This window comes from Cyanistes caeruleus, chromosome 1 (assembly GCF_971803275.1).
Source record: "Cyanistes caeruleus chromosome 1, bCyaCae1.hap1.1, whole genome shotgun sequence".
Lineage (NCBI taxonomy): Eukaryota > Metazoa > Chordata > Aves > Passeriformes > Paridae > Cyanistes > Cyanistes caeruleus.
The window spans coordinates 49,738,307-49,757,940 of NC_141701.1; the positions used below are offsets into that span (position 1 = coordinate 49,738,307).

Consider the following 19,634-nt stretch of genomic DNA (forward strand, 5'->3'; position numbering starts at 1 on the left):
ACAAGCAATGCTGACTTCCCTCCGCCGAATGTGCCATACCCACAGTTAATAAAATCAGCCAGCCTCTGAGCTCTGTGGGAAACAAGATGCTGAGGAAAGACACTCAAATAAATGATACATCAAAATGCTGTAATTAACTGGACAAGAACTGTTTCTTCTTTGGAACAGCCATTTCAGTTGTATTAGGTACATTTAATGGGTTGTCTGCCACAGGAGAAAAGGGCCCATATCCTCGCCTGCACCACAGAACACACAAATCCAAGTAAAGCCTAAAGAAAAAGACGTAATTCAGCCTTTTCTCTGAGGGACAGCAACACCTCCTGAATTGTCAGCTGAGCAGGAGTATTCTTCCTCAAGCTACTGCTTCTGTGATGCAGTACTAACGCAGAATAAAGGGATAAGCATTAAAAATATCCCTAAGCACAGTTTCCCACTCACCACATACAAGTCTCCAGAGCTTTTCATCTGAGAATGGGAAATATTACTTTACAGATAGCACTAGTATTATCTCAAGACACTGAAATACACAGTGTGTTTGGTGTCACCGTTATGAGAGTATTTTAGCTGTGAATATGATTTGAGAAACATGGTGATACTGAAGATGAGTAACATTTATATGATGCAGTTGGGAAAAGAAGAAGATTAGCCATTGAATAAACAGTACTCTCCACCAAGAGACCTCTAAAACATGAGTAACATACATAATTTCTGTGCAAAGAATTGCAATGGAAAATAAAAGCTAAAATAACAATTAAAAAAAATTCATCCTGTTTAGGTGAAAACAAACAATCTCATTACTCATCCTATATGAAGAAGCTGATGTTAGATTACATTTGATTTCATTGCACTAAGGAGCACAGATCTGATCGAATCAAGTTAACGAATTCTTCTGTTCAACTACTAACAATGATTGAAGGAGAATTTTAAATTCTTTAAAACAATTTCAAGCCTATTTTAAGTACGTATTTACTACAACAAAACCACAGAAAATTGTTTAAAAATTAAAAATGACATTTCAAACTGGAAAAATGAGGAAATATATGAGGAGATGAAGCTACCAGCACAACCTTAAGACAGCACTGTTTTAAGAACACTAGAGTTTTTAGCAGATCATCATTTGGCATCAGAAAACTAAAAACTGGAGGCTATATCAGCTGATGATGAATATATTCAAGTCCATCATACATACACAGCAACCATCAAGCACTTTCTTTGATTCCTTATCCTTTTGGGCACTGCTGCAGTTTCTCCAATACAATTCCACAAAGAAACGGCAGTATTTAGTAACATTTATCCTCTCTTTTAAAGAGGGAATCCATTCATTGAACATTCTCTTGAATTACAAGTGTTTCCTGTCACAAGGCCAGCTTTACTCCTAATAACGTGGAAATACCCTGTGCAGTTTTCTGCTGGTATATCATGGAGTGTACATCTCTACATTGTACATCTCTAAAGCAAAATCTCCTCTGTTATATCCACTTAATGGGATATAAAACTGAGCACATCAGTTGATTTCTAAGGTCACATTCACCTTCCTAAGAGTGCTTTTCCAAACAGCTATGTCATCTTTTCCCCAAACAAGCCTAATTAATTGCTTTTGAGTTCAGATCTCAATTTCTCGGCTCACTGCCATAAGAAGTTGGTTTTTTTTGTTGTTGTTTTTTTTATGAAAGGTCCTGGTAACTCCTGTTAACAGGAAGTTGAAATTGCCTTTCCTGGTCAGGTTTCTCCTGCTGCCATGTCCACCAAAGCACTTTTCAGCTCTACCTCTGGATTCTAATTCCCTGTGAGTAGTTAGCACCATCCACTGCTAAATTATGGACCTATACTGTCCTTGAAAGCAGCTCCATGTAAGTGGCAGAGACTCTGCACAGTCCTGAGTCATCTATGACATCCTACCAGTAAGTTCCTGGTAAAAGAATCTCCCCTATGAACAGGAAACCCACCTTAAATGGCAGCTGGATGCGTCTCTCCAGCCCCAGCTACCGCCATAGAGCGACTGATCTTAGTTCAGATTTAATCCTTTTCCTAATATTGTTCAAATAAAAAATGTGAAATAATCTGAGTTACAAATGAACTGAAAATGCCTGGGTTGTCCTTGCATTACAACTCTGAAGCTGTTAAACTTTTTTAGAAGGGCAGCTGAGATACATCTGAGCATATGAGTTTTAAATAAAAAAGTTTTGTTGAAGTTAAATTCTTAAAAATATCTCACTGAAACGCTACCGCTCCCATTTTTAAAAATAGGGCAACAGGGTTGCTCTGGCTTGAAAGCAATAAAACTCACAAAAATGTAGCCTTAGAATTCTGCTGTTCATCTCACCCAGCAGGAGTACATTAGAAGCTGAAATAAATCTCCTCTTTGTACCCCAGTCCCACAGAACATGCTCCACCTGCAACAGTCACCGAACACACCTGGATCCACAGATGAGTAGGAGACTTTGTCATTGCTTTTCGCTGTTCAGTGGGGCACAACTGCATGAATGCTAAAAATGAGATTGAAATGTACTGTTTCTAGTGCCTTCTCCATCCATGCTTTATGGAAAGCATGACAGAAGCAGCATTTTCCATAATGCAGAAAAGAGGCAGTAAGAAGCATGGTGCACACAGAGCGAACATGAGTCAAGATGAGGAGACAAAGCAGTCAAGCTAGGGGAGACAGATGAGACAGGGGCAAGGAGATATGCAGTCACTGAAGTGTATTTCATTCCAGAACTTGGAGCGGAGCCCAGGATACCAAAGTCTCAAACCCTCCTCTGCTGTCAGCTAGTATTTACAAAAGCTAATTGCAAAGCTCTTCTCACAGATTTGCAGCTGGACACAGAAAGGGCAACAGTCCTCTACAGTAACTCATTCCTTCATTGTTCCAAGAGTTAGACCACATTGCACTATAGTTCTTAACTTCTTGGAATCTTGTATCCCTAATGATACTATTAAAAAAAAATAAAAATAAAAAAGTAGTTCTGTTAAGTTTTAAAAATACATTATTTAGTATCATAAAAATGTTCCAAGATTAAAAGTGTTGGAAAAAAATTCAGTCCAGAATGAATGAAGTATTCAAATACTGCAATTGTTGCTATATACACTACAGCACGCACGCATATACAACTGGAGAATGTCTCTGTTCATTTGCAACCCAAATAATTACCCAGTAATTAACACATGGTTCATATAAACATGTATGCCAGTATCAATTAGGTTTCCTTTCTTCAACTGTGAAAGAAAGTTTCATTCTTCCCCAGTGACACATGCTTTCAGCCAAATGTAAAAGTTGCAATACAAAAAAATGTCTTCTGATCTAGCCTGAATAGAAAACAATGCAAGGAGGAAAAAAAGGAGAGTTCGGTCAGATGTGCATCCAGACATTCCCCCTCTGTCCTGTCCAGCATTCTGCTGTGTGATTTGTAGCATCACATCCAGTCCTTTTTCCCCCATTCCCTCTTAATATGCCTCATATGTCAGGATGCCCACAGTCAGCAATGAGTGCCAGAGCTGCTTTAAAAGGCAAAGACCCCGAGGTTCGCTGGAAAGCGTTGGAAGCTCTCATCCCTCAGAGCTACCTTGAATGCCACTGTCACCCTCAGGGAGACACATGACATTAACTCAGGGATTCTGAGTATTAATTGCATGGATCTCACAAAACCTGTAACTGTAGGGAAATGTTTCAAACCTCCAGAATTTCAAAGATTTTCCACCATAGTTCTACGAAGTTGCTGTTATTTCCTGATTTGGATTTATTCACAGTTAGTAATCAGGATTCTCCTCACACATTATATTTCCTGAATAGCAAAGTTTCTCTCTGCAAGCTCAATCTAGTGAATGTCAAAGCATAGAACCCTGATGAAATGTTAAACAAAGCAAGAGATAGGCATTGACCCACAAAGCAGACGTGTAGCATCATTTAACAGGCTTATGGACAAAATGTATTTCTGAAATATTTCAGCGAGCATCTGCATAAAGCTGACTGTTGATGGGAACTAAAGCTGACAAAGGCATAACAACATAAAAATGCATCTGTGATCTTACCCTGTACGTACTTAAAGTGACAGCCCATCAGGGTATAATTATAATGTATTACTAATGGAATATTAATCAAACATTCATTACTCTAATTAGAAAAACTTGTCTTGAAAAGCAGTCTGACTTTTCACCTCTGAAACTGTAATTGACACACAAATGAATTTGACAGTCTTGATGACTATGGATCCTTAGTGGGAGAGATAATGTCTTTATCTTCCAACATTTAGCTTAACTGCCAGTTTCCATCCTCTGTATGTAAAATTCAAGTCAGCTTAGATGATCCCATGTGCTACTTCAACCTCTGTTAAGTACTACACATATATCTAGCATGAGACAGAGATAAAACCTAGGCTATGTGCAGGTTTACCAAGGGGGAATTAAGTTTTTCTTTGAAAGAGACCTGGAATATCTCTCTACAAAGTAAAAAGTCAAGCCTGAAGTAGGATTTCAGTTATCCATGCACATTCAACTTTTTGAACCCTTTTTGTCCCTTCAAAAGTGTCATTTCTGTGCACACACAATGTCTAAACCCCCACAAATATTAACCACACACAAAGGAGACCAAGTAGCTGTATAAAGTCTGCCTTTCAAACGATTCATGTTGAAAAGCAAAGCATTTAGCAGATAACATTGTCAAGTGCAATATCCCAGCAGGTCTCAAAGTTGAAAAAAAAAAAGAGAAGTGATCTTTGTGCTCATGTATTGACACAATCCAATGCCTGCTTAAGGAAATGACAGACACTACATTCACAGTGTGAGCCACAGACTTCAATGAGGAGCAGGTCAGGCTCCTATGGATTATTCTAGCTATGCTCAACCATGAGATACTTTTAACAATAAAAAATTTATGTGTATACATTAGAGGCTTCACCAGGCTATGATGGATTATGTACAGGGTTCTCTTTATGCACCTTGCTGAAGATGTTGAAATCTGGAGCCGTTTAAGTCCGCTTTTTATTTCAAAGTGTGTTCTGATTTTGCCCAATCTAAGATCATAGAGTGTCTCAAGTTTGAAGGGATCAACAAATATCATCAAGACCAACTCCCTGCAGGACCACCTAAAACCAAATCATGTAACTAAGAGCTTTGTCCAGAAGATCCTTGAACTCTCACAGGCACAAAAGATACCATTCTGCCAGAAAAAAAGCTTGCAATAGTGCTTGACCTTACAGGATAGTTGGAAAATTTATTATAAATTGCAATTCAGACTATTGACAAATACAATGGAGAATTAATTATAATTTAGAACAAGAAGTGTATTTTAATCTGTCTTGACTTCATCTACTAGGTAATTATTTGGGGAATATGCAGCATGTTACAGTTCATTTAAGACTGAAACATTTTTTTCAATGTTACTGTTCCAAATTACTGTGCTATTTTCCCTTGTATTACCAGACATGGCCTGAAAGTAGGAAAAGTCTGTTTATCATATCTGAAACAGGAAATGCATTTGGAACTGATGTTATAAATAAGTGTCAATATTTGCAGATCTAAAAGCATAACTTTAAATTGTTTAATCTTTGTCCTTGGTTATATATCTTCATTATGCTATAAAATTAATTCAAATTATGTGTTCACTTGCAACAAAGTTGGCAAGAAAAACTCTGAAATTATCTGTACTACTTCAGTGTGATGTGATTTTCTGTTATGAGAAACAATTTTCCTGTGAACTCATTTCTCCTTGCTAAACTCAAGACTCATTACTACCAAATAAATAATGACAATGTTGTTACTGCAGCAGGGATGGCAATATTGTATCGGTCACTGAGGAGGAGACAAGAGAACACACCTCATGTATTACTGTGTCCTGACCTCCACAAATGATTTGCCAGTTGTGATATGCATTAAGACATTTCATACCCACATTCTGCTCTTGCTTTTCTCAGAGACTACTCTGAGGCTTCATGTTCTATGTGCTAAGCCTTACGGCCCTAAATTTCAAATTCATTCCTTAATTGGCTAAGGAAACTATTGTTAAGTGAAGACCTTGAGTTTTTTATTGGTTTGTTCTGGGTGTTTTTGTCTGTCTTTTCTTCCCTCCAGTTGCTGTATGTTCCACTGTCCAGATGATTAACTTCTATCTCCCTCTTCCTCAAAAAAAACCCAAAACCCAAACAGTCCAGGGTGAGGCAAATTCTAAAAAATCTCCAAATAGTAGATGCTGAAGAAAAGAAATTACATAACCAAAACAGGTTTTCATTTGGCTTTGTGTTACTCACATTTCCACCTACTTGAATCTAGCACTAAGTCAAATCCATTCCTGCTTTCATCCCACTTACCTCCCTGTAAACACACCAGTCACAAACCCAGTTTTCTGCACTTACCATCTACTGAAATAAACCCTGTCGCAAATACATTTCTGTTTTCTACCAAAGCTATCCAGCTGGTACACAAAGAGGAACAAGATGTAGTCTATTTAGATAAAATACACAGTTTTGAGGGTTTTTTTTCCCACTGTTTTTTGTTCAGTATATATTTTGTTTAATTTTGCATTTATTTATCAGCACAAACAGAATTATTTAAAAGTAGTTGTTAGATAAAGCATGACTCATTTGATCCTACTTTCAAAAAGTATTTGACCTAGCAATAAATACAAAAAATTAATCCTGCTTCTCAAAATATGTCCACGCAAACTCTAAGAAAATGCTTAACAAAATAACCATTAATACTATGTTTGCCACACTTAATTTTCCAGCACACACACAAACTTAGCTCCAGAGAGACTCCACTGAATTAATTTACTTACTTTAGGTGGTATATTGTAATGATAATAACAGAATCTATTAAAGAAGGACTACATGATTAGGCTCCATAAAATTGCAGGCAACAATCCATGACTAAGCTGCAAATTCAAAGGGGGAAGTGAAATGAATTTTTTTTCATTATTTATCTATTTTAAACAGATAAGATGTGCAGCACACATACTGATCAATGTATTTAAACATTTTCTTTCTAATACCATGGTTTAACTTTTACCAACACAAAAGACATAGCAGGTAGCTGAGCTTAATTAAAAAAAAAAAAATCATATTACAGATGAACAAACTGGGAAGAAACTAAGTATTTGAGTTACACACAGGTTTAGTATCAAATGTTGGGAAGACCCAGTTCATCTCCAGCATGATTTGTCATTGAAATTCAACAGGATCAAGAACTGTTTTTGTCCTCTTGATCACCAAATTAAGCATTTTCTGATGATTAAATAGTATGTGCTGAAAAAAAATTTTCCCCCTCCTCAAACATATATAAACAAAATAAATATATTTTTTTTCAAGAATCTCAGTGTCACACAAAGCCTACATTCAGCTTTGAATAATAACTACACGAATGTAAAGCAATTTGTTTGCATCCCCTAAAATAGAATGAATCATATCCACGACACCAAATTGTAGTAATAAATTACTGAGCTCTGCTAGTGGTGGGAAAAGCATTATCATATTAGATTTTGCAATTCAGATCTATTATAGGCATCTTGTATTTATTTATTCAGCCATATAACGTGATATACTAAATAACATATTGGCTACGTACACTCTGTAGAGGGCACATGTCTGCCTGCATCAATACTATTTCCTTTACCAAGAGTATGGAGTGTTTACTGTTATCAAAAATATGAGTGCAGTCTAACTGTGACACTGGTGCCCCCAAACTTCTGGTCAACCACCACGACTATGCAGAAAAACTGGCTAATAATACAGCCACTGAGTGACTACTCCTGAGAAGCAGACTTTGTGACAGCTGGGTCTGCCCTGTATGCAGTCAAGTGAGCACCACCGTAGTTCTGACTGACCTGGGCTTTGTGCAGTCTGCTAGTGACTTAAGACCCCAGGTCTATAAATTCTTGTTCTCCAGGCCACCCAATGACAATAGCTAGAGTGGCCTCTTCAGCCCTGAGATGTGAATGAGGAGTGCACTTACTGCCTTCAACACCTTCCAGAAAGGAATTCACCTTTCCTCCTTGAAGTCCTCATTGCTTCCACCAGAAAGGCAACAAAAACTCTTTAAAGTGTCCCATGTGCCTGAACAGCTAATCTCATCTTCTCTTCAGCCTAGAAAACCAAAGAGCAGGGAGAGATCAACATCAGGAATAAGGGAGTTTACAGGGATCTCATTCACTCACTTCTGTTCCCCTGGTGGTTGAGGAAAAAAAAAATCCCCATCAAAAAAATCAATCCTGACTTAAATTCAAAGTATATATGAGCCTGAAGAGGTAATCCACATCTATTGAGCATATTGCTAACGTGGGCAGTAGCTGCCATGAGCTAGATATGGAGGGAAAGATGAGTTCAGAGCAGTTTATGGTTAGACTAAACATTAAGGCAAAATCATCAGATAAAACTGAAATCATTTATGTTCTACAGTAGCACAAGGCTCTCATGTACATGTAAAACTAGAGTTAACCTGATGTTCATATTTTAATACAAATCAATAAAAAAAAAACAAACCCAAAAAACCAAATTTATCAAAACCAGGACACTGCCTCATTCAGCATCTGTTCAAACCCATATATATATAAATCAGCTGCAAGGACTCTGTATGCCAACAAAGCCAGAAAGGCTAAACTAGATCTGGCAAACTCATCAATTAATTAATTAATTAATTAACTATACCACAAATAATCAGTGATCCCAGGTCTGTATAAAAACAAACAAGAATCACAGTTGCACCAGGAAAAAAAAAAAATCGATGTACAATTTATTAATCGGTATCTCTTAATTTGCAATAAAATAAAATACTGGGGTTTTCTGCGGTAGCCTCAGGTTAAAGCATTTTTTCTTTCATGAGAGAGACATTGCACAGAGATCCCTGGGAACTGTGCACAGACCACTGGCAGCATTTGATCTGAATTATGTAGTATTTTAAATATGAAAAGAAACTTTAGCATGACACCATTACAGAATAATAATAATATTGAAGCTTTTTAACAAATAACATTTACATTTGTAGGCTTTCCTATATATCAGTTTCTCTGTTCTTGAGGGACTGTAAGTACTTGGGAGAATGGACCAGTTATTTTTGGTCCTACAGCATCTCAAAGCAAACTACAGAGAAAGTTAAATAGTAAAGCATATTAGGAGTTTCTAAAAATGTGCAAAGTATGCTGGAAAAACTGATTATTGGGAAATTTTCTTCTCTTTTTACTCAAAATCTCTTTTTCATTCCTAAAGAAACTGAAGTGAGCACTAAGATGAACCTTCATCTTTCTCTCACCATGCTTTGCTGTGTGTTGTCATAGAGGGACCAGAAATTTAGAATGAAGAAACATGACACAAATTCATTTCTCCTAGGTCCTGTAGAAATTCTGTGATCTTTGAGTAATCTCTTCACAAATATTTCTGTCTCTAGAAGGGTTCTACAAGTGTAACACACTCAAGTGTTGCTACTGCATTTCAGCATTTTTTCACATTAAAAAAAACCTCCAATATGGGCCTGACTAACTGTGCTCAACATTTAACATCTCATAGAGGGCAGCAGCCTGCTCCTGCAGTTCATGCTCAAAATTCCTATCAGCATAAAGAGCAAAGGATCAGGTCAAGAACTTCAGTATACTCCCATATTTTGCCTTGATTCTGTCAAAAACATCCTCTGGAAAGTAATTTAACATAACACATTAATTATTTTGCAGCACACTGCACAGATTCTAGAAGTTCCTCATGTACTACCTGCTTAGGAAATGACCAAAGTACTTGAATACTGCAGAACGTCCTTATATTTAACTTTTGTTCATATATAATTCTGCTGTATAACTCTCCCTGTAAAACACAGCATGAGGATTCCCAGTAGGGACATTTATATCATGCTATGAAGATGTAGAACACCATACAAATAATTATGGAAGCTAGCCCACACACCCGTCACAGTATGATAAGAAACACCACATAGATTTGCAGGTTATGTACAGAAATTCCAACTAATGTTTCTACCCAAGGTGAAGTGAATGCTCCTCAACTACCACGTCACTGCAACTCTGTAAAGGACATTACACAGATATTGAAACAGCTCTACAAACAATGTCATATTTGAAGTAGCTATCCCTGACCCCCAGAAAACCCAAAAACAAAACAAAGGGGAAGATGTAACTATAATTTTTACACAAATAAGTTTCTAGTATTTCAGGAATTAATTTTTTTTTTCTGAGCTAACAGGATTTGAATACCATTCAGTAGTCTCTACTAGTGCAATATCAGTAGCTTGTTTCTTTTGTTATGTTGTTGTTGCTAAGAAAAGAAACCTGCATTGGTTCTTTGTCCAAGGAAGAGCGAGATCCAAATGTGTGAGAAAAAGGTTTCATCTCCAGTTTATAATTCCACTTGAGTTTACATTATCATGTAGATATCCATATCAAAATTTTTAAGAAATCTATCTTTTTCACTAAAATTTACAGTGTTTCCTAAACAGATATTTCATCTGTTCTTCTAGAATAATTAATTTCATACAATGATATATATATATGATACTTTTCAAAGTATCACCAATCTATAATCACTAGCCGTACTTTGCTCCTGTTATTAAAGGACAGATGCCATCTAGATATTTGGGATATCTTCCTCAGAAAATTATTTTAATCATCTTCTCAAATATTACATTTTATGGTTGTACAGTTCTTCCATCGATAGAATTGTAGAATTGCCGTTCATTAAATCAAAATTGTTTTGACAATGTTTGCAATACTTAATTTATATGAAATAACAATGAATTCTCCTAATTCTACCTCTTTCATTCCTTCCTTGATCATCTTTTTCTCTTATAATTCTACTTTGCCATCGGGATATTCATCAATATTATTTACAAAATTGTATATAAATTTGGCAGTAAGCACTTGTCTGCAAGTAAAGATGAGTTAGAAGGAACAGCGAGGTGAGTCACAGAACCATAGAATATTTTGGGTTGGAAGGGACCTTAAAGATCATAAACTGCAATCCCCATCTTGGGAACGCACACTTTTCAGGAGATCAGCTGCTCAGATCCAGTCCTATGGTATGTTCTTAGAAAATGACACCATTACTTCTGATAACAGAATTTAGTGATGTTCTAAAATGCAGTCTCTCACACACACAAAAATATAGAAAAGAGAAGAAAAATCCTACAACATTACGGAGGTAAACCAGATGCAAAACAGTTGACACCTTTTAAGAACCAAACCACACCCTGAGCATGATGCCAAAGCAGTAGATAGCCTGAAGACACAGACTGATGAGAACAAAGGATCTCTGAAGCCCTTGTGAAACACTTGCATCAATGCAATTCCACCACCACAGAACCAAAAGCTTCATTCCTCTATGAACCATGAAATGAAAGTCACCCTATGTGAACGGTATGCTGTAGGGACTCTAAAATTCTTCCTGCTGCAGGATGGAAAGAGGACAGAGATTCTCACATACTTTGGACATTTGAGAGACACCTTGCATCCGTGTACACTGACTCTCAATACTTCTGGCTGGACAAAGGCAACTACACACTGTCTGTTGAGCAGCTATAAATGAAAAGATGCTGTTGAGACCACTACCACAAAGCAGACACCTCCATTTCAGGTCCACCCTTCTTGAATCCTTTTCTTCATTTAATCTTTTCCTTCCCTTTTTTTTTTTTTTTCCCTGATGACAAGACAAAAGAAACACACAGAGCAGTAGTGAGATAGTAATTCTCAATGTTGATTTACAATGCTGGATGCACACTGCTAAAACTTAAGTTACCATGACAAAGGTAGGTAAGACTGCTAATCATTGTCCCTTATTGTTATTGACCTCCAGTCAGATACATCATCCTGTTCCACTTGCAAAACTAAACAGACACACAGAATAAAGTGTGTACAAGCACAGAATTAGCAACTGAAGTCACACTCTGGAAGCTGGCTGAAAAAAACCACTCCCTTTATTCGAAAAAGTAACTCGGCTGCCATCCTATCAACACATTCTCTGAAATACCTTCAGAGAGGATGTACACCCAGAACAATTAATAGGCTTTTAAGCACAATTGATGAACAAAATCTTTGAGGATCCTCACCCTCTTATCTCTCTTTTCCACAACAGAAAAAAAAAATCAAGAAATCCTTGACTTGATCCAGTAGTCACCACATCAGGATATTAAAATGCTCAAACCTGTAAGATGTTGCAAGTCAACTCAAGCTACTGCAACCTACAATCAAAACTAACCCACAAAGCTTAAAAAAATCACCTTCTAGATATAAGACACCATCTGTAACTACTGAGATCTTTGGCTGGGAGCTGATGACACATGCTTTTGTCACCTAAACCATGGCAACTGAGGTTCAAAGCCTGGATTCTAGGCATCTAGAAGTGTACATTTCCTTCACAGAGATAGCTCATTTCTCAAATCCTTGGTTTCCCCACCATAAGAAATCAGAAGATGAAGAACCTCTTTAGTTAGCTAAAGGTGATGCTAAATTTTCAAAAAGAGAGAAACAACTGGAACGAATGACATTCATTGAAATGCCACCAATACAGGGCATCAAGCAGCAAGAGATCAGAAATTATTCATATACAAAGGCCAAAGAAAAAGCTACACAGGCAACTATTTAAAAATGGCTTTCATCTAGCCAGAAGACACTGGAGAGATGCATAAAGTCAAATTTACTTGGAAAGCCAGATTATGAATATACTAGCTGCCATCATTATGGTTTCTTGAGCAGATTTTCAAATGGCACAGGCAATTCTTTAAGAAACACAGAGATACAGAAAAGAAGAAATACACTGTGTGATATCAAAGCAGTGCAAAGTGTTTCTACAATCTGCCAACTAGACAAGTTAAGAAGGCCAAAGTCAGCATCAGCATCTGTCTTCCAATTAGAGAGCCACAAATGACATATTGCTCAGTGACAAATGATGACTGCTGTCTTATATTAAGATGGTTGCTTTAGCAGATGTTTTCAAATTATCCCAAGATATGTCACAGGGAAAGGCAAAAGAGCTGGAAATATGCCCAGAGAGACCTGGTGCACCAGCAGCCTAAGGGAGCCATTTAAAAAGCCATTTGGTTGGTATCCTCTCATGAGAGCAAAAACCGAGAACAGAAAGGAGAATGGAAATAGAAAATATGTTACATTCCTCAGTGAAAGTTTTAAGTATCTGGCTACAGGATCATCTAGAAAAAAATGTGTTCACTTCTTCTAAACTTAGGAAGAGACAGTCTAGGTGGACAGCTCTTCAAAGAAGAGAAAGGGAAAAAAACCACCAGTGATTCCCCCAGAAAGAATAGTTCCATATTGCTGCTCTGTAATGACAGAGTTAGGGAAAAAAAAAAAAAAAAAAGAAAAAAAAGGCTTTCTATGCTGAACATCTCTAAACAGTAACCCTGATGCCAGTAACCCTGGCATCACATCTCACATGCTGACTGAGAAAAATTAAATTCAGCCCTGGTCCCAGGTGAGAAGAAGTTGACTGCTTTTACTGCTGTGAATCATCTAAAACTCCAAAAGCAGCACAGACAAATAATAGAGAAAAAGGAGATGAACACACTTTCATCTAAAGAGGACTAATGAGTGAGGTTCTGTCAGCTATTACACAGAGTTAGAGACAAGACAGGTCTTCAAAACAAAAATTTGGTGGGGAAAACAAGCTATTTCCCAAAGTCCCACTGTAAAATCATATAGGTATAGAAGCACTTAAATATAATGCAAGCAGAAGGGAGGATTAGGGCAGGGAGAAACACAGAAGCTGTGCTCATCCAGCGTAGCACTGTTCTCACTCTGGAAGCATGAGGCAACAGTAAAAGCACACGCCAGGAGGCAAAATAACCACAGAGAGGAAGGTGCCAATGAATGCTGCTACAAGTTAAGGAATGGGTAGGCGTCTGGTCTTGACCTATGGTGAGGGAGAAAATCCTATCTCTCTCTCTCTCTCTCTCAATCTCTCTCGTTACCATGGAGATCCACTTTTCAGGTTCCTTTGGATGAGCTTTATGCACAAGTGCAAAATTTGGCATAAGAGGAGAACAAGTATTAATTACATGCCCCTGACAAAAATAGCTTTCTTAAATCTTGAGAGATAATACAACAGAGGCAGTAAAAATCAAGTTTGGTTACAGAGATTAAGGGCTGAATAAACTATCTCACTTTAAAGTACCTTGAAATCTCATCTACTTAAAACGGCAATGCCAGTCTCAGGGCATTGCATCTGTCTCTTCCAATTTGGGTGAAAATTTTAGTTACTCTATGGTGTGAGAACAGGGCGAAGATGACAATGAAAAAATTCCATGGATTCTTCCTCCCATACTACTCTTCCGTGGTGTGGGATTTACCTTCATTTATTACACTATCTCATGAATTATTTATGCAGTTCTTTTTGTATTTCCAGGTAGAAACATCACTAGCCAGAGCTGCACTGAGATGCACCACCTTTACAGAAAGAACATTGCAAGGCTTAACGCAAACAGATTACATTGATATGCTTCCAAGAGTTAATCCCACAAGAGACAGACAGAATGAGCCTTGAATTAAACTATGTAGAGTTCTGGTGAAGTAAAAGAAAACTGTAAATCAGTATGATATACATACACACACACACATATATATATATATATATGTAATGAAACACGACTGCACCCTTTAAAGTACTTGATAAGCTCTCTAATAAACAGCGTATTTTGCTCACATATATTTTCATTATTTCATACTAATTTAAATAGTTACCTAATTGAAATATGTAATTTAGTTATCTAATATCTGAAACATAATACCTAATATTTTAGTTATCTGAAATGTGCAATATCAGACAGCCAAGTAAGCTGTAACAGAAGAAAACATGGAACTATGTTGTTTCCATTAACTATTCCTAGCTTTCATGTAATCATTACTATCAGCAGTGATTTTATCTTCAACTATATATCCTATCTTTCAATATGCACTCTTTGGACTTCTGGATCTCTTGGATTAGTGAGCAATGCTTAAACTTGCAATGTCTTTTAAGGGAGGGGAAATACTTTAAGCATCTACACTAGACCCACACAGGAGCAGGAATTAGCATTGCCTTTTTAAAGGTGCATTAACACTGAAATACAATCCAATACAACATGCTGAGCATACACCATGCCTGCAGGCACACCTACCTTTCCACTTGTAAGTAGGCTATAAGTTAAACAACTTTTTTTTTTTTTAAAAATTAATAGCCAACTTCGTATGCTGCCCACTACAGTTCTCACGAATTTTGCTTCTCTTACTAGTATCTCTCTTTTTTCTTTCTTTTTTTTTTCTTTCTTTTTTTTTTTTTTCCCCTTGGCTTTCTGTCTTTAACAGCACATTTAGGTACAAATGTATACAGGTATAGAAAACAACATGAATGAGATGTGATTAACCAAAAATCAATCATGTGTGAAACCAAAGTGCTTAAATATTATTACTTTTTTTTTTTTTTTTTTTTTTTTCTCCGAGATCAAATAAAACTATCAGCTTCCTTCAGAAACAAGCACGGTGTAGCCGTATCCTTGCCGGCATCCTGAGCCGGGTTTAGTGACAGCAACAAGGAAAGGGGGGGAGGGTGTGGGGGGAAGGAAAAAAAAAAAAGCCATAATTACATAACGGACCTCGCTAAATGCCTCGCTTCCCAGCGCAGGAGGGACGGGGGGACGGCGGCAGCCGGGGCCACTCCGCTCCGGCACCCGCAGGGCGGGGAGCGGCGGTGCCGGTCCCGCTGCCCGGGGAGCGATGGGCACGGCGGAGGGAGGCCTCCCTTCCCGGGAGGCGCTTTAACCTCCGCCCCGGGGGCTGCCCGGGCGATCCCCGGAGCTCTTCGCCGCTAAACGCCACACCTGAGCCGCGCTGGAGCGGAGCCGGCCCGCGGGGAGGGTGCCCTGCCCGGAGCGCGCTGCCCGGCCCGGCCCGGCCCGGCCGCCCCCTCCCCGCGGCAGGGGAGCTCCGCTGCCCGAGCGGCCCGGGAGGGCAGGCTCCGCTACACCGCCTCCCTCCTGTCCCCTGCCGGCCTGAAGCACGCTCCCAGCACCCGAGCCTCTGGGGATAGAAGTCCGGATCGGGCTCCGTGCGAGTCTGGCGGGACGCGGTCCCCTCGGTGGGGCTGGACCTCTCGGTTCCACGGGATCCCCGCACCACGCGGGCTTCTCCGAGGGGGGAGGACAAATATCCACCCCGCTGTCCTTGTCCTACCAGGGAGGGACGCGGGACAAAGTCGGCCCGAGCAAGTGCCGACAACTATTTACGGAGCCCGTGCGGGCTGCGGGGGCCGGCGGGGCAGGACCCGGCGCGGCCGATGCCCCCGCACCGCTCGCCCGCAGGCTCCCCGGGGAAGGGGGCGCTCCCCCGGGCAAAGGAGGACGGCAGTCCAAGGAAGCTGGCAGAGCCCCCGCGGATGGGGGGATAGAGACCCGCTACACCAGGCCAGCTAGGAATTACTCATTATTTGAATGATGCAGCAAACGGGGAGGTGGGACACGACGCGGGGACGACGAGGAGTCCTCTGGTTGCCACTCTCCGGCCCCGATTAATAAATAATGCCCGCGTTCCCTGCCAGGGGAAGCGCTCTCGTCTTACGCGCAGACAGCAATTAATAGCCAGCCTCCTCCCGCGGAACCCTGGCTAAGTGCGAGCAGCACAATAGCGGGGAACCTCTCTCCCTCGCAGCCCGGGGGGGAGAGAGAGCAGGGGGGGCTGGAGAAGCCAAACCTCTGGCGGCAAAAGGCGATCGATCTGCCGAGCCGCGGAGAGTCGGGGAGCGGCGGCAGCCGGCGGCGCGGCGGGAGGGCAGGCGAGGCAGGCAGGCTGCCCGGCGAGCCCAGGGCGTACCGCGCAGCACGCCGCTAACACCATCACCCCTCCGGATCGTCAGCAAACAGCACGCCCGCATTTACCTTTTCCTGCCCGCCGTCCGTCAGTCAGGCGCTTGAGGGAGAGAATGAGAAAGGGAAGGAAGGGAGAAGAAAGAGGGAAATACAGAGAGCGAGAGGCGGCTGCTAATCCCCGTGTAGAAAGACTTCCAGCAGCAGCAGCAGCAGCAGCAGCAGCAGCAGAAGCAGCAGCACGCGTGTGTGCGTGCCCGGAGTGAAGCACAGCCCTCCTGGCGATGCACCGCCGCTGGCACCCAAGTGCTGTCATGTGCGTGTCTCGGTGTGTGTACCCATGGAAAAAAAAAAAAAAAAAAAAAAAAAAAAAAAGAAAAAGATAGACGGGGGGAGACTCGTCAGTCACACGCCCGGCTGTGCACTGCTGGGGGGGACGAGGAGGAGGAGCCCAGCGCTCCCAGCCCAACCACCGGAGGAGCAGCTCTCTTACTACGGCGGCGACCGGGCTGCCCCTCCGCAGCAGCCCCGCACGCCCAGCCGCCCTTCCCGCCCGCTCCCAAGGACATGCCTTCGGGAAAGACCCTCAGGGCCTCCGGCCCACGGGACTCCGTTGAACCCCGGGCTACCCGCGGGAAGCAGCTGGAAAAAAAACCAACCCGCGTTTCTGTACCAAAAATGCCTCCCGGAGGCATCCCCTGGGCAGCGGGGATGCCCCGCGTGGGACTGGGATGCGGTGCCCTCGCAGGGGTCCCAGGCGAGCCGGGGAGAGGGGGAGCGGGGGCCGCGGCGTTTCCCCGGGCTGCTGCTGGAGGCGGGGGTGCCACAGGCGCACCCCAGAAGCAGGCGGGTCCCCCGCTGTCCCTGCGTGGGGCGCCCGGCCGCACCGCTGGGGTGCAGGTGCGGAGCGGGAGAGCTGAAGGTGTTACTGGAAATGTTTGTGCTAGCGAGTACAGAAAGTGAAAAGGCGGTGAAAGGCTGCGCTCATCCGGACCGCGGTGCGGGCACGCTGATCCTCGCGTGTCCGGTCAGCCACGGTGTACGACTTCCTAAAAGGTGTTTGAACAGTGGTTCGAATCACTTATTTGCTAAATAGCAAATACTATATCCATCTTTTGTCTGTATAGCGGCATATATACATATAAATGAGATTTTGACATACAATTTACAAAATATGCAAGAACCAAATATGAGCTAACAGAATGCTCATGTTATTCTTACTGTCCCAAATTTACTGGTGAGTCATACCAGCAAGTTTCAAGATGTGATTTCTTTAAGCCTCAAACCAGGAAAAGTTAGTGAGAAATGTACTTGATATTTTACTTTTTGTACCAAAAAACCATATGGATTAAAAGATAATATTAATCATAGAAAAATGTTTTTTATATGACAAGTATATAAAAGAATTGGTAGGGATATCAGGTATGGTGTTTATGGGGTTTTTTGCTTGTTTTTAATCTACAAGGTAGACTTAATGTCTCAGGGGTAAGAAAAGGAGGAAAGGATGAAGTGTTATTGACATTTTTAAGTACAACTGTACATCATCTCTACAGGCTGCATAAGATAGGAAATTCTGATATGTTGATAATTATGTTAATTAGCAATCAATCAACCAATTGAGTAGGGAAAAATTGGTCAATTTTCCATTTAAAAATAGTTCTTGGGTTTTGTTTTTTTTATTTGTAGGTGTAATCGTTGGCATAAAGGGGAAATCACTGAAAAGACTGTCCATCTTGTTAGGATTTAGCTGCTGACAATGAAATATTTTAAGACTTTCCAGAAGTCCTGAAATAAAATAAAAAGGACTAAATTTGTTGTTACTAAATTGTACAAATCAAGTCAGCATGACATTGTTAAATCAAATTGCACCCCAAGCCATATAATTAGTTTGTTTTTATAAAATAAAGGTACACATACTCTCTTAGTTCCTAAACTGAAACACAGATACTGAATCTGAGCTAACTCTGGTAAATAAGCTAATGAGTAGAGGATTAATTGTTTTATTTCAGTGTTTGTACACACTGCACTATCCTGTGTTCTTATCTCTTTACAAGAATTTTTTGACTTGTCATCATAAACTGTGTTTCCAAGTCAGTTTCAAATCTGGCATAGTCTGTTGTTTAAAATATGATGGTGTGTGAGGATCCAATTAGTAGAGTTTATGTAATATTTGCTGCGTAATTACGTGAAGATTTAGCCTGCCTTCCATAGGCTTATGAAGTTAAAAAGCAGAGTTATTCATGTTACATCTGATAATTTATGAAAATTTATACCAAACTGATTGATTATATTAGTTAGTAGAACTAAGTAGTCATGAAAACAGGTAACTCATTTTTGGCCTTCATTCAAACTTCCTGAAAATGAAGTAGACCCAATTTCCTTTGAAGACAGAATAGTAAGATGGAAAGACGAGGTATTTGTGCATAAAATTATCTGATCTCAAAGTAAATGCCAGCATGACGATTTTATTTTTTTTTATTATTATTATTTTTTTTTACTTGCACTCTCTAATGTGAAAGTAAACCATTTAGTAAATTTTCTGGATCCCCCTTGTTTGCCTGACTTCAATCTAGCTGGGCCAAGAGAGTAGGAGAGGGAAGTCATATTATAAATTCTCTCCTGATAGTTCTAGAGGAGTCTCCATCCTGGAGAAATAAGAAGTTCAAGCTGTTTTACACAACGATGTAGATGGTCCTTGTGAGTCACAAATTATTTTGATTTTAGGCAATATCACTTGTCTGTACTAGTAGCCCCAGTATTCCTGGGTGTCTCAGAAGTTGTGCAGTTTGAGGGGCCAGATTTCTGAGATGGGAACAAAGGTCCTTCTCCTGACTCTGTGAGATATGGCATGCACGAACAAAAGTGAGAAG

General features: G+C 40.3%; 1 protein-coding gene across 22 annotated transcripts in view; it reads right to left on the reverse strand.

Moving 5' to 3' along the window:
* Window positions 1-17,231, reverse strand: part of DLGAP1 (DLG associated protein 1) — a 401,340-nt gene extending 384,109 nt beyond the window's left edge. For 6 of the 22 annotated variants that reach the window (XM_086891410.1, XM_086891381.1, XM_086891403.1 and 3 more), the window contains exons 1-2: window positions 16,837-17,068; window positions 7,939-8,069 (exon numbers count right to left, since the gene is read on the reverse strand). The gene's annotated coding sequence lies outside the window, so the exon portion shown is untranslated. Of the gene's footprint in view, window positions 1-7,938; window positions 8,070-16,836 lie in introns of all 22 variants that reach the window. The other 16 variants (XM_086891436.1, XM_086891366.1, XM_086891464.1 and 13 more) reach the window with 11 other exon arrangements.
* Window positions 17,232-19,634: the final 2,403 nt, after the last annotated feature.